Raw genomic sequence first — 10,628 nt, 5'->3', positions numbered from 1 at the left:
TAAAACAATAATTAAAAAATGATAATAAGATTTTCCATCCTGTTAAATATTTTAATGATATATGATATTTATATTTATATTTTTAATTTAAAAGATAATAAATAATTTAATATAATTTAAGTGGTTAATAACACGTATATCCTTTTTAAAAATTTAAATTTTAAAACCCAAATGGATTTAGCATTTGTAGTTAATCTTAGATGGAAATTAGCACGTTTAATACGTTATGTTTTTCTTTACTTCTAAAGTCACTTCATTTGTTTCCTTGGGAAAAGTAATTAGTTTTACTTTTCCTTCTTTTCTGGCCTAATTAAGTTGTTGAGGAGTTTAAAATCCATTTTACACTCTTATAAGGTTAGTATAGGAATATTATTCGTTTTCTATGATGTTAACAGAGAAAAGCAGGACATAAGTAGGTGGAAATCATTTTTTAATCAATATTATAATTAGATAAACCATATACGCAAAAATATATGATATTCCGCAATGAAAAGCCTTTCTCTGTTAACATCATTGAAAGATGTTCCGTAATAAAAAAATCTTCAAAATATTTATGATAAAGATCCATATAGTGCGTTCAATGGGGAGCATGACCTGTCGATTGTCAATTTAGATTTCTGTGTGTAGTTTAAAAGTACGACGTGCCCATTCATATGAGAGAGTTAATCATGATTAGATATAGAAAAAATACAAAACATACAAGAATGGTGTTTGAATTTTATAGGGAATCAATTACCTTTTCAACAAAATGCGGAGCGACATCATTCGTGAAAAAAAAGTTGAATAGTAAATTAATTAAAGTAGTTAACCCATCACATATTTCAGTGGTTAGAAAAGCATAAGTATATTGATGAGCATTCTTCTATTGAATGTTTGCATGGTAATTTTTTTCCTAATCCAAGGATAAAGAAATAGGAAATAGTGCGGAAAGAATCTAAGCATAAGTATATTGATGAGCATTCTTCTATTGAATGTTTGCATGGTAATTTTTTTTCTAATCTAAGGATAAAGAAATAGGAAATAGTGCGGCATATTTTTTCCGGTGTCAATGAATATAATTCGAAATATTAATTATTTAGGTTTATTATTATGTTTTTATATAATATAATTATAAAATTATTATGTAAATTACTAAATAATAAAGGTTGTCATATACATGTGCCATGGACCGAAAGAATCTGTCATCTATGTGATAATAGGAACATTGAGGATGAAAACCACTTCTTCTTAGAGTGCCCCACATACAACCACATTGGATCTAAGTTTCATAACCTTTGTCGCAACACTGACCTTCCTAGCCTTTTACGAAGTCAAAATTATAGTGAGCTTGGGAGGCTCCTCTCCAAGATTTTTGAGCATAGAAATAAAATCTTAAATCAAACTAAATAATTTGTTTTAGGTCCCATAGACCAAAGTTTGGTCTCAGTGAAAGTTAACCATCATCATCACATAAATTAAATAATTAGTTATGAGATTATCATATATCAAATTATGCAAATTATCAAATAACAAATATGTCTATTAATTATATACTAGCCATATTTGTTAATGTGGTTGTGCTAGTAGATCGGAATTTTTTAATATATGGAACTCTATATAAATTTTGTTTAATTCTCTATATATATGTATATGAAATTAATTAAATGTATCATCTAGATCTATGTAAATAAAAAGTATACATAGGATGCCATAGTTTCAAATACAAATAAGAGTAGAATATGTATATCGATGTGGGTCCCTTGTCCCATAAACAATGAGTATCACACATCAATTGGTGTTTGACTTAGTCATGACCTTAAAATTAAATTGTTAATATTACTAAATGATGAAATTATGTAAACGTATAAAATGAACAAACAATAATCTTATACATGAAAAACATACTTTGACACCTATTGTGAACCTTAATATGATCTTAATATGACAAATGATGGCCCCCAATTTCATCACCAATGAATGGCGATTATGTGGTGAATTGTGATAATTCCATGATGATTAGTAGTGAATGGTGATCCCGTGGTGATACCTAGTATGGAATGGCCACCAATATTAATATGCTCTGTCACTAAGCACACATGTGGAAGATTTGTTTTTTATATATGGCTATCATCACATATTTGATTAAATCTCAAAGCCACTTCTTATTTGTAAATGTGAAAATTTAAGCATAGATTTAGAAAACAAGATTGGTCCATTGACTTAAGTGGAAGAGGAGAATATGTTGATATTTATTATTTGGTAAAAAGACAAAACTTTAATTAATAAAACATAAATATGTTTGTAGACGTTTTTATTGAATGTTTGTAATTTTTTTAATCTAAATCATTATTTTATGGTCATAAATGAAAGAGTTATTATAGTTATTATATTCTCATTCTTTTGGAATTTCAAGTATTAACTACCTTGCATCTCTAAATCCATGTTTACCTTTTAAAATCTACCTAATAAAATTATAAAATTTCCATGCAACTTATCATATAAAAAATTATGTAAACAATGCAAATTATTGCAGCAATAGCACATACTACAATCGATTATGCCTAATCCCTATATTTTATATCAACTGTAAGATATAACATACTTAAAAGTTAAAAAAAAAATTCTTATATTTAACTTATAAATAACTCAATATAGGAATTAAATAAAAGTTTAAATATTCATTTAAATATCCCTATAGAACTATCTTAACCATGGGTCTACCAAAATTTGAATTGAGAGGCCATCTCTCTCAAAAGATCATTCCTAACCACGGAGAGGGACTACTTCTCTTGAGCTATAGATCCTTCTATATCAAGAGATTTGATCCCTCTTACTTCTTGGTAGGAATGTGGTTAATATAGATCTTTACTAGTCAAATTTCAAATGATGTTGACCAAATAACAACTAGGTTTAGTATATGTGCTTGATACACTCATCATCATTTGTTATTTAATGATCTGCAGAATTTTTGTCATTAGTACAATCACATTAGTAAATGTGGTTGGCATATATCAATAAACTTCATTTAATAATCATAATAATGATAATAAATTTTTAAAGTTAGAGCCAAGCTTACACCAAACTGTTGTAGAACATGAACTTAGCTCAGCACAACTATCTAATTATTAAATTTATAGAACTATACATATTCTATCTTTTAGATTTTCATATATAACTTTTAAAATACTACAAATTTGACATAAACAAAATTACATGTTAAACTTAAAAAAAAATACAAACATAATGTTTTATTTTTTAATTTGATAATAAACTAATACCATTTTGAAGAAAAATTAGAGTAACATCGCCAATGAAAAGGAAACAGAACGGTACACTCATCAATGAAGTTAACCATCTACTCATTATTAGAAAAACATAATATAAAAGGTTTTAGTAATCAATACATTCCTAAGAAGTTTGAAGTAATACGACGAAAAAGGCAGTCAACATGGGACTCAATGGCCTCGAGCTGATTCATAGGAAGATGCATGTAAACCACCCAGCTTCCATCGCCTAAAGGACTTGGCAGTGGCATTACGTAACCGGCTTCTCCACCCCAAGGAAAATGGTAGCTTCCAAAACAAGGATTTCCCCATCCAAAGTCAATCTTGGACAAAGGGAAACGTAAGCCAGAAGAAACCAAAATGCTTGGACCATTAGATTCTGCCATGTCCCTTTTGCAATAAATAGTAGCCAAGCCAGGGTCAGGTCGGATCATCTCCACCCAGTCAATTAAGCTTTGAAAATGTTCCTCATTTGCAGCTCTGTATATAACGTTATGAATGAGCTTAGCACTCCAACTAAGAGGTTGGCTTTTAATATCTGAGGCCTGAGCTTCCACACAAGGTAATAATAATACATTGCCGAAGTAATTAGATGGTATTCCCATGTTTGTTAAACAGGTACGACCATCTATAACCACACTTATTCTACAATTTCGATCATTGTGGATCTCCTGACTAAGGATCAGTAACTTCCAGAGATAAGCAGAAAAAGCAACCAATTTGCTATACAGTTTACCGTGTTGATTTGCATTACTTTGGAGAAACTGAACATCTTTGGCGGTGAGGTAATAGATCCTGCTAACTAGAGAAGGAGGAGGATCTTGTTTCTTGGATTTTTCTAAATGCAGAGAAGAGTGTCTCGTATACATTTCATCAATTGCAGAGCAATAATGAGGAGGCCGTCGAGGAAGTAATACGGATCTATCAAAGTTGGGTTTCAACATTTCAATGGACTCCTTTCGAGTAAGCTTTGCCCACGATAATATAAACATATTGGTAGAAAATGCATCAGCAATCCTATGATCAAATGTGCACCCAATAATAATACCTCCGCAACTAAATTTTGTTACCTGTCAAAATAGGAACCGAATCATTTTCGATAATAATCTCTGAAGTCAAAATGATTTTGAATAAGACTTTACTATACTCCTACGTAGGGTTTCATAAACTATTGCTTCTCTTATTATTGTGTGTGAAGGGATATATAGAAAGGCCTAACGCAGAATTAGCATATTGCATTGAACAGAGTTAAAAATACAGGGAAGCTTACCTGGGTAGAAAATACGGAGTTATTTGAAAGCATTGGAACGAGCTTCCCCTCAATGGTTTTATCTGGATTGTAGAAATCTAACTCAGCAAGTCCTATGTTCGCAGCAGCTTGAACGAATTCAACACCCTGGTCGTTGCAGAGCAGTTCTGGCTCGCCAGAGGTATTGGATACCATTTGGCCAGCAAAAACATAGTAATAAGCCAATGCCTCTGATAGCGAAATTTTCAGATCATGGGTAGCTTCCTCTGCAAAGGAGGATACTGATCTGGGGGTGGGCTGCTTATAACATAAGAAAAGACTCACCGAAACAGGAGGAATTGTCAGATCCAAATTGGACAGAGGAAGCCGATGCTCCTGCACAGGATGGGCATTAACTACAACTTCCTTGCGAACTATTTTTACATTGAATTCATCACGTGGGAGGGCAGCCATCTCTAAAACAAGCCAGAGCACGAGTTCTTCAGTTGAAGCAAATACAGATCCTTATTTGTAGGGCTGGACCCGACCTTTTCGCTTAATTCTATTTGAGTTATCGGCTGAATATTTCAGGTGACGGGAGCTGTGACTAGAAAGACATTACGTTGATAAACATCATGATAAGTATCAAAATTTTAAAAGTATTATTTTGTGGAAATTAAATAATATATTTTGAGTGGGTTTAATAGTTAAGAGTATTTGTTTTTTTAGAAGTCATATATTTAAAATTAAAAAAATAGAGTATGTATTTTTTTCTAAATAAATAAGTGAAATAGGTCCTTTGTTTTATCACAAAAAAAATCTCATACATCAATGTAGTGTTCAGCTTGACCATAATTTTAAAATTAGATAATAATAATAATAATATATTTACTATTATTTTTATATATTAAAATATTCAAAAAAAATAATAATAATAATGTATCATTTTTCTATATTGAAAAATTAACCGAACTTTCGTACCCACTATCTGGTTGTAGTTTAATAATAATAATGTATCATTTTTCTATATTGGAAAATTAACCGAAGTTTCATACCCACTATCTGGTTGTATTATTTTAAACTACTAGCTTGGAAAAACTATGTATGGTTTATATATCCAACTGTACCGTATGGTTTATATACTTTTGATGAACTGTGTATATTAGAGGCTATATTGGAAAGTTCACAGAAGTTTCGGACCCACTACCTGGTTGTATTATTAAATAAATAGATTTAGGATTTTTAGCATAAACTACTAGCTTGGAACAACTATGTATGGTTTATATATCCAACTGTACTGTATGGTTTCTGTTCTTTTGATGAACTGTGTATATTAGAGGCTAACAAATGTGAAAGTATTGTTTTCATTTTTTGTTGCAACAATCCTACCGAAATCTGAAGCATAAATTCATGGTTTATGAAATTAAATCGTGCTTTCATGTAGTATTCGACTAATCTTAATTTAATTAGAAAAAATAAAGTGTAAGTTATTCTTTTACAAATAGGTCTTCGTCACTACCCTCAAGTCACCTTGTTAGGTTTTACAAATAGTATATAAAGTCCTATATATGCTGTCAGATTCGAATGGTTTTAAATTCAATAATATTATTTGGTATTACGTCGCAATTAGTATTGCGTATAGCAAGAGATAGTGATGGTTGCACTTATAATGAAACCAATTAAAATGTATTCATATTCATGTCTCCATAAAATGTAGAAAGCTCCATGAACCGAAAGATTCGCCATGGAGATTGGAACCATAGTATCTCCCCAGAGTATTAAACTGATCGTTTATATTTACGAGAAATGTATTACGTGTTTAATACTCCCTCTCCCGAGTCAGCGCAATATTTGTTTTATTTCAAAGAAAATAAAGTGACCGTATAAATTTTTAAAGTCTTGATTCGTGGTATTTCTTTTGTTAATTTTGCAAAAAATTCGGTGAAATGGATTGGAATTGTGAGTTTGAAGGGTGAAATTTATATAATCTCATAACACATTTTAATCAAAATTATAATTAAAATATATATATATATCTAAATTTGAAAAAACCAAAACATATAAAAATGTTAAAATAATTTATATATATCTATTTAAATGGTTATTATTGACCTAAAATAAAATAAAAACAAAATAAATAATGCATTAGAATCGAGTTATTAAGTTTTTTGGAAAGTTGAATACACTGTGTAATTGGAAGCAATAATTTAATGGATTCATCTTTTTTTACATTACATATTTGACCATTATTACATGTATGGAGGTGAAAGATAAGACAAGGGTAGGGACCATCTCAACTGGTAGGACTTTTGCGAAGCTTAATTTGATACTTCCAATTGGCCTTTAGTGTTGAGAAATGACAACAAAAAATTCTAGTTTAATTTGTCCTTGAATTAAAATCAAATTATATTCTCATAGCAACTTGTAGATAGTTAATTAAGTTTAATTGACTTAATTAGCTTAGGAATTTCAAGTTGGATGTCTTTCTGTAGTCATGAATATGTTCACCCTAAATTTTAGGGGTCCAGGATGAGTTTATTTGAGTTGTAGTTAGATAATTCAGTTTGAATGAGTTATAGATAGTTAAACTAGTTCTAATTGCTTATGGAACTAGTAGAGGATTAGTAGTGAGTTGGTGCACTGGTGCATCCTCAATGCTACTCCAGCTAACTGAAGATTCCCTCATGAGAAACTCATGCATGCTAGTTCAAAGAAAGACCCAGTTGAGACTAGAGTGCAGGGACAATGTACTATCAGTTGTAGAATGATCTGAGTTGTACAGATCATGCATGCAATCATAAGAGCAACTGGTTTTGGATTGCGCAATTATGGAAGAAGGAATTCCCAATTAAATATGGGTTATTCCTCACACGAATTGTGCAAGGAAATAGGGCCTCAACGGGCAAAAAAAAATTGGCTAAGTGTTGGTTAGTGCGGGCTTATGAGGCAGAGAGTTGATCATACTTGTGCAGAATTGTTCTTGTGAGAACAAGCTTTGTATTATCACTCATATTTCTGATTAATGCAATAGATAGTCAGGGTTTTGAGTGGTGGCTTTCCCTAGAGAAACAATTGTGTTATGTGTCTTTGATTATCTTCCTCTTGTTGATTATTATTTTCATTGATTATTGGTTTCCGCTATTAAAAGAGTCGAGTAGATTCTTGTCTTGTGTTTTAGTACATTACATGAGCTGTGAATCTACAGGAAAAGCTACATGCTATCAGAGTTGAAGATAATATAGTAGAGGATAGTTTGAAGTTTTGGGTTTTGGATTACAGGTGAAATTCAAATTTGCAATACATACTTTAGGATCGACAGATGACATTCTACGGTTTGCGGCATGAGTATTCCTTGGAATACAAATCGAATTATATAGCCTGGAAGGACAAAATGGAAGCTGTGCTAGAGGATAACGACTTGAAGGAATTTTTTGATCAAGAAATTCCTAAGCAATAACCATCAAATGCAAAGAATCTAGTTGAATGGAAGAAATGTGTGGCGAAGCCGAGATGACTAATCATTGAGGGAGTTCGAGACCACATTGTTTCAAGTCTCGATGGGAAGGAAACCTCATATGTTGTGTGGAAAGCATTGACAGACCTATTCGAGAACAACAATGACCATAGGAAGTTGGCACTAAAAGACAAACTTCAAAAAATGAAGATGGAAAAGGGTGAGACCATTCCAAAATACTTGACCAAGTTCACTCATTGTGGTGAGGAGCTTAGAAGTGTTGGAATAATCGTTGCCGAGGATGATATGGTGAGCTTAGCTCTCCTAGGCCTTCCTAAGAGTTGGAATACTCATCAGGACTCTGTGAATGGAAGGGAGAAGCTACCATATTGGGAAAGACTGTGGTCGGATTTGATAGAGGAGGAGATCAAAAGGAATGCCATATATGGTTCCTCATCAAACATTGATGATGAGGAAAATTATACCTTAGCGAGTAAGGCAAGGAAAGGTAAAGGGAAGGCATTCCATTCCAAATCACATTCTTGCCATGGAAGTAAGAATAAATACATGGCGAAATTTAAGTGCTTTCATTGTCATGAGCTAGACCATTTTTCTACAAATTTTCTGCTCAAGAAGTCCAAGAAAAAGTCCTCAAGAGGAGCGATGGGTGAGGCTTTGGCCTCTCAATTCGAATTAGACTTTACTCTCATTGCATGCATGGTGTCACCAATGACGGGTAGTGTATGGTACCTTGACAATGGAGGTTCATTCCACATGACTAGTGACAAGGAGTTGCTCAGTCACCTGGAGGAGAAAGATCTCTAGATGCATATCGAGATGGGTGCCAATGGGAGGTGTAGTGCTACTGGATTGGGCATGATTAATTTTCAGAGGGAGCAAGGTGCTACTCTCACCTTAAGGGGTGTTATGTCTATGTCGGGGTTGAAGAAGAACTTAATATCAGTTGCCATGCTTCAAGATAGAGGCTATGATGTGATTTTCTGAAAAGGAACAATGTTCCTTCGACACATACTCACTGGTCAAGTAAAGAAGATAGGGATTCGAGTTAAGAATCTTTATAAGTTGGAGGTAGAGGATTGTGCTGCTTTAAGCAGGAAAGCAGAGAAGATGCAAAGTCGAGATGTTAGTGAGTTGTGGCATAGGTGATTGGGTCAATTGCATCATGGGGCTTTGAAAATCATGCAACAGTTCTTTACTGATCTTCCCAAAGGTATGCTAGAGCAAGTTGATACAGGCAAGGGGTGTACTTTGAGAAAATACAGCAAAGGTTCCTTATTATAATTATTATATGTTTTATAATAACATTAGTAAATATAATTTTCAAAATGTTTTAAAATAAATTAAATTCATTCTCATTTATTAATATTTACTCACAACAATGATAAAACAAAAATTTTTAAGAATTATATTCCCATTAAAATAAAATATAATTCCTTTTTTTCCATCGTGAATATATTTTACTAATTGGGAATGTAATGTAATGAAATCATATTCTTATTAAAATAAATATAATCCCTTTTCATCTTGTCCTCAGTGCATTTTACTAAATGAGAATGTAATCTAATTCATTTATTATTTATCATGATGTAATTGGAAGAAAGAGAAAATGATTTTGATTCATTTTTATTTATTATTTATTATCATGTATTTACAAACCGAATGGATAAAGGGTTATGTTTTCTATCATGTTTTTATTATTAAAAAAACGTTTTTAATTAAGACTACAATCAATTGTTTATTTTTAACATAAGTACATTAATTAGTGTTTTAAGTTAGACCTTGTTTAAAAAAATAAAAATAAAAATCGTGCAATTTTAAAATTATTAAGTTCAATCTCCTCTATTTCCCATTCTTCCATTCAAATATGTTTTTGTACATATAAATTTTCAAGAATCATTTGAACAATAGGCATACGATTTGGAGTTACTTCCCCATTCTTCCATTCAAATATGTTTTTGTACAAACAAATTTTCAAGAGTCATTTGAACAATAGGCATAAGATTTGGAGTTACTTTCCCATTCTTCCATTCAAATATGTTTTTGTACATACAAATTTTCAAGAATCATTTGAACAATAGCATAAGATTTGGAGTTACTGGATATGGATTAAGTCTTTATTTTTTACATTTAAATATCATTTTGGTATAAATGTAAATATGTGTAAACTAAGATATTTAAAAAGAAAGTTAATTTTTAAAATTATTTCCTAGAAAACCACATTAAAATGCATTAAAAAATAAACACTAAAATAAATAGATAATCATTTTTTTAAATATATTTTCAAAATTAATGATTTTTTTTTGTTAACATAGGAATCGGCAACTGGAGCAGCCTCACAACTAGCGTTGCACGGGGTCGATTTTGACCGCTACCACTATAACCTCTAGGAAACTATGCCCGCCCCTCTCCACAGCTCCGGGTTAGTCCGGGGGAATTGAACTCGTGACCTTCACTACGGAGCCCGCCTTTCTAATGAACTTCACTACATTGTGATTACCAACTCACCTACCCCCATGGGGCTAATTTTCAAAATTAATGATTATTAGATATTAGTTCTGTTGGAATTATGATACAGGTGTGTCCTTGATGGAAACTCACTCAAAGGTATGATACAGGTGGCAACTCAATCAGATGATAGATCATAGTACAGCAGGTCAAGAGA

At 31.8% G+C, this 10,628-nt stretch overlaps 1 pseudogene across 1 annotated transcript; it reads right to left on the bottom strand.

Annotated features, from left to right (window-relative positions):
* Window positions 1-3,321: 3,321 nt before the first annotated feature.
* Window positions 3,322-4,965, bottom strand: LOC149209443 (coniferyl alcohol acyltransferase pseudogene; annotated as a pseudogene). Its single transcript, XR_016253087.1, has 2 exons — window positions 4,534-4,965; window positions 3,322-4,333 (listed from the first exon to the last, which is right to left on the bottom strand). The product of XR_016253087.1 is annotated as a coniferyl alcohol acyltransferase pseudogene (transcript).
* Between the last annotated feature and the right edge of the window lie 5,663 nt (window positions 4,966-10,628).

The sequence above is a fragment of the Pinus tabuliformis genome, chromosome 1_2 (assembly GCF_031772625.1).
Source record: "Pinus tabuliformis cultivar Carrire ecotype Pingquan chromosome 1_2, CPIR1, whole genome shotgun sequence".
NCBI classification, from domain to species: Eukaryota; Viridiplantae; Streptophyta; class Pinopsida; order Pinales; family Pinaceae; genus Pinus; species Pinus tabuliformis.
This window is presented reverse-complemented; position numbering and strand designations above follow the sequence as displayed.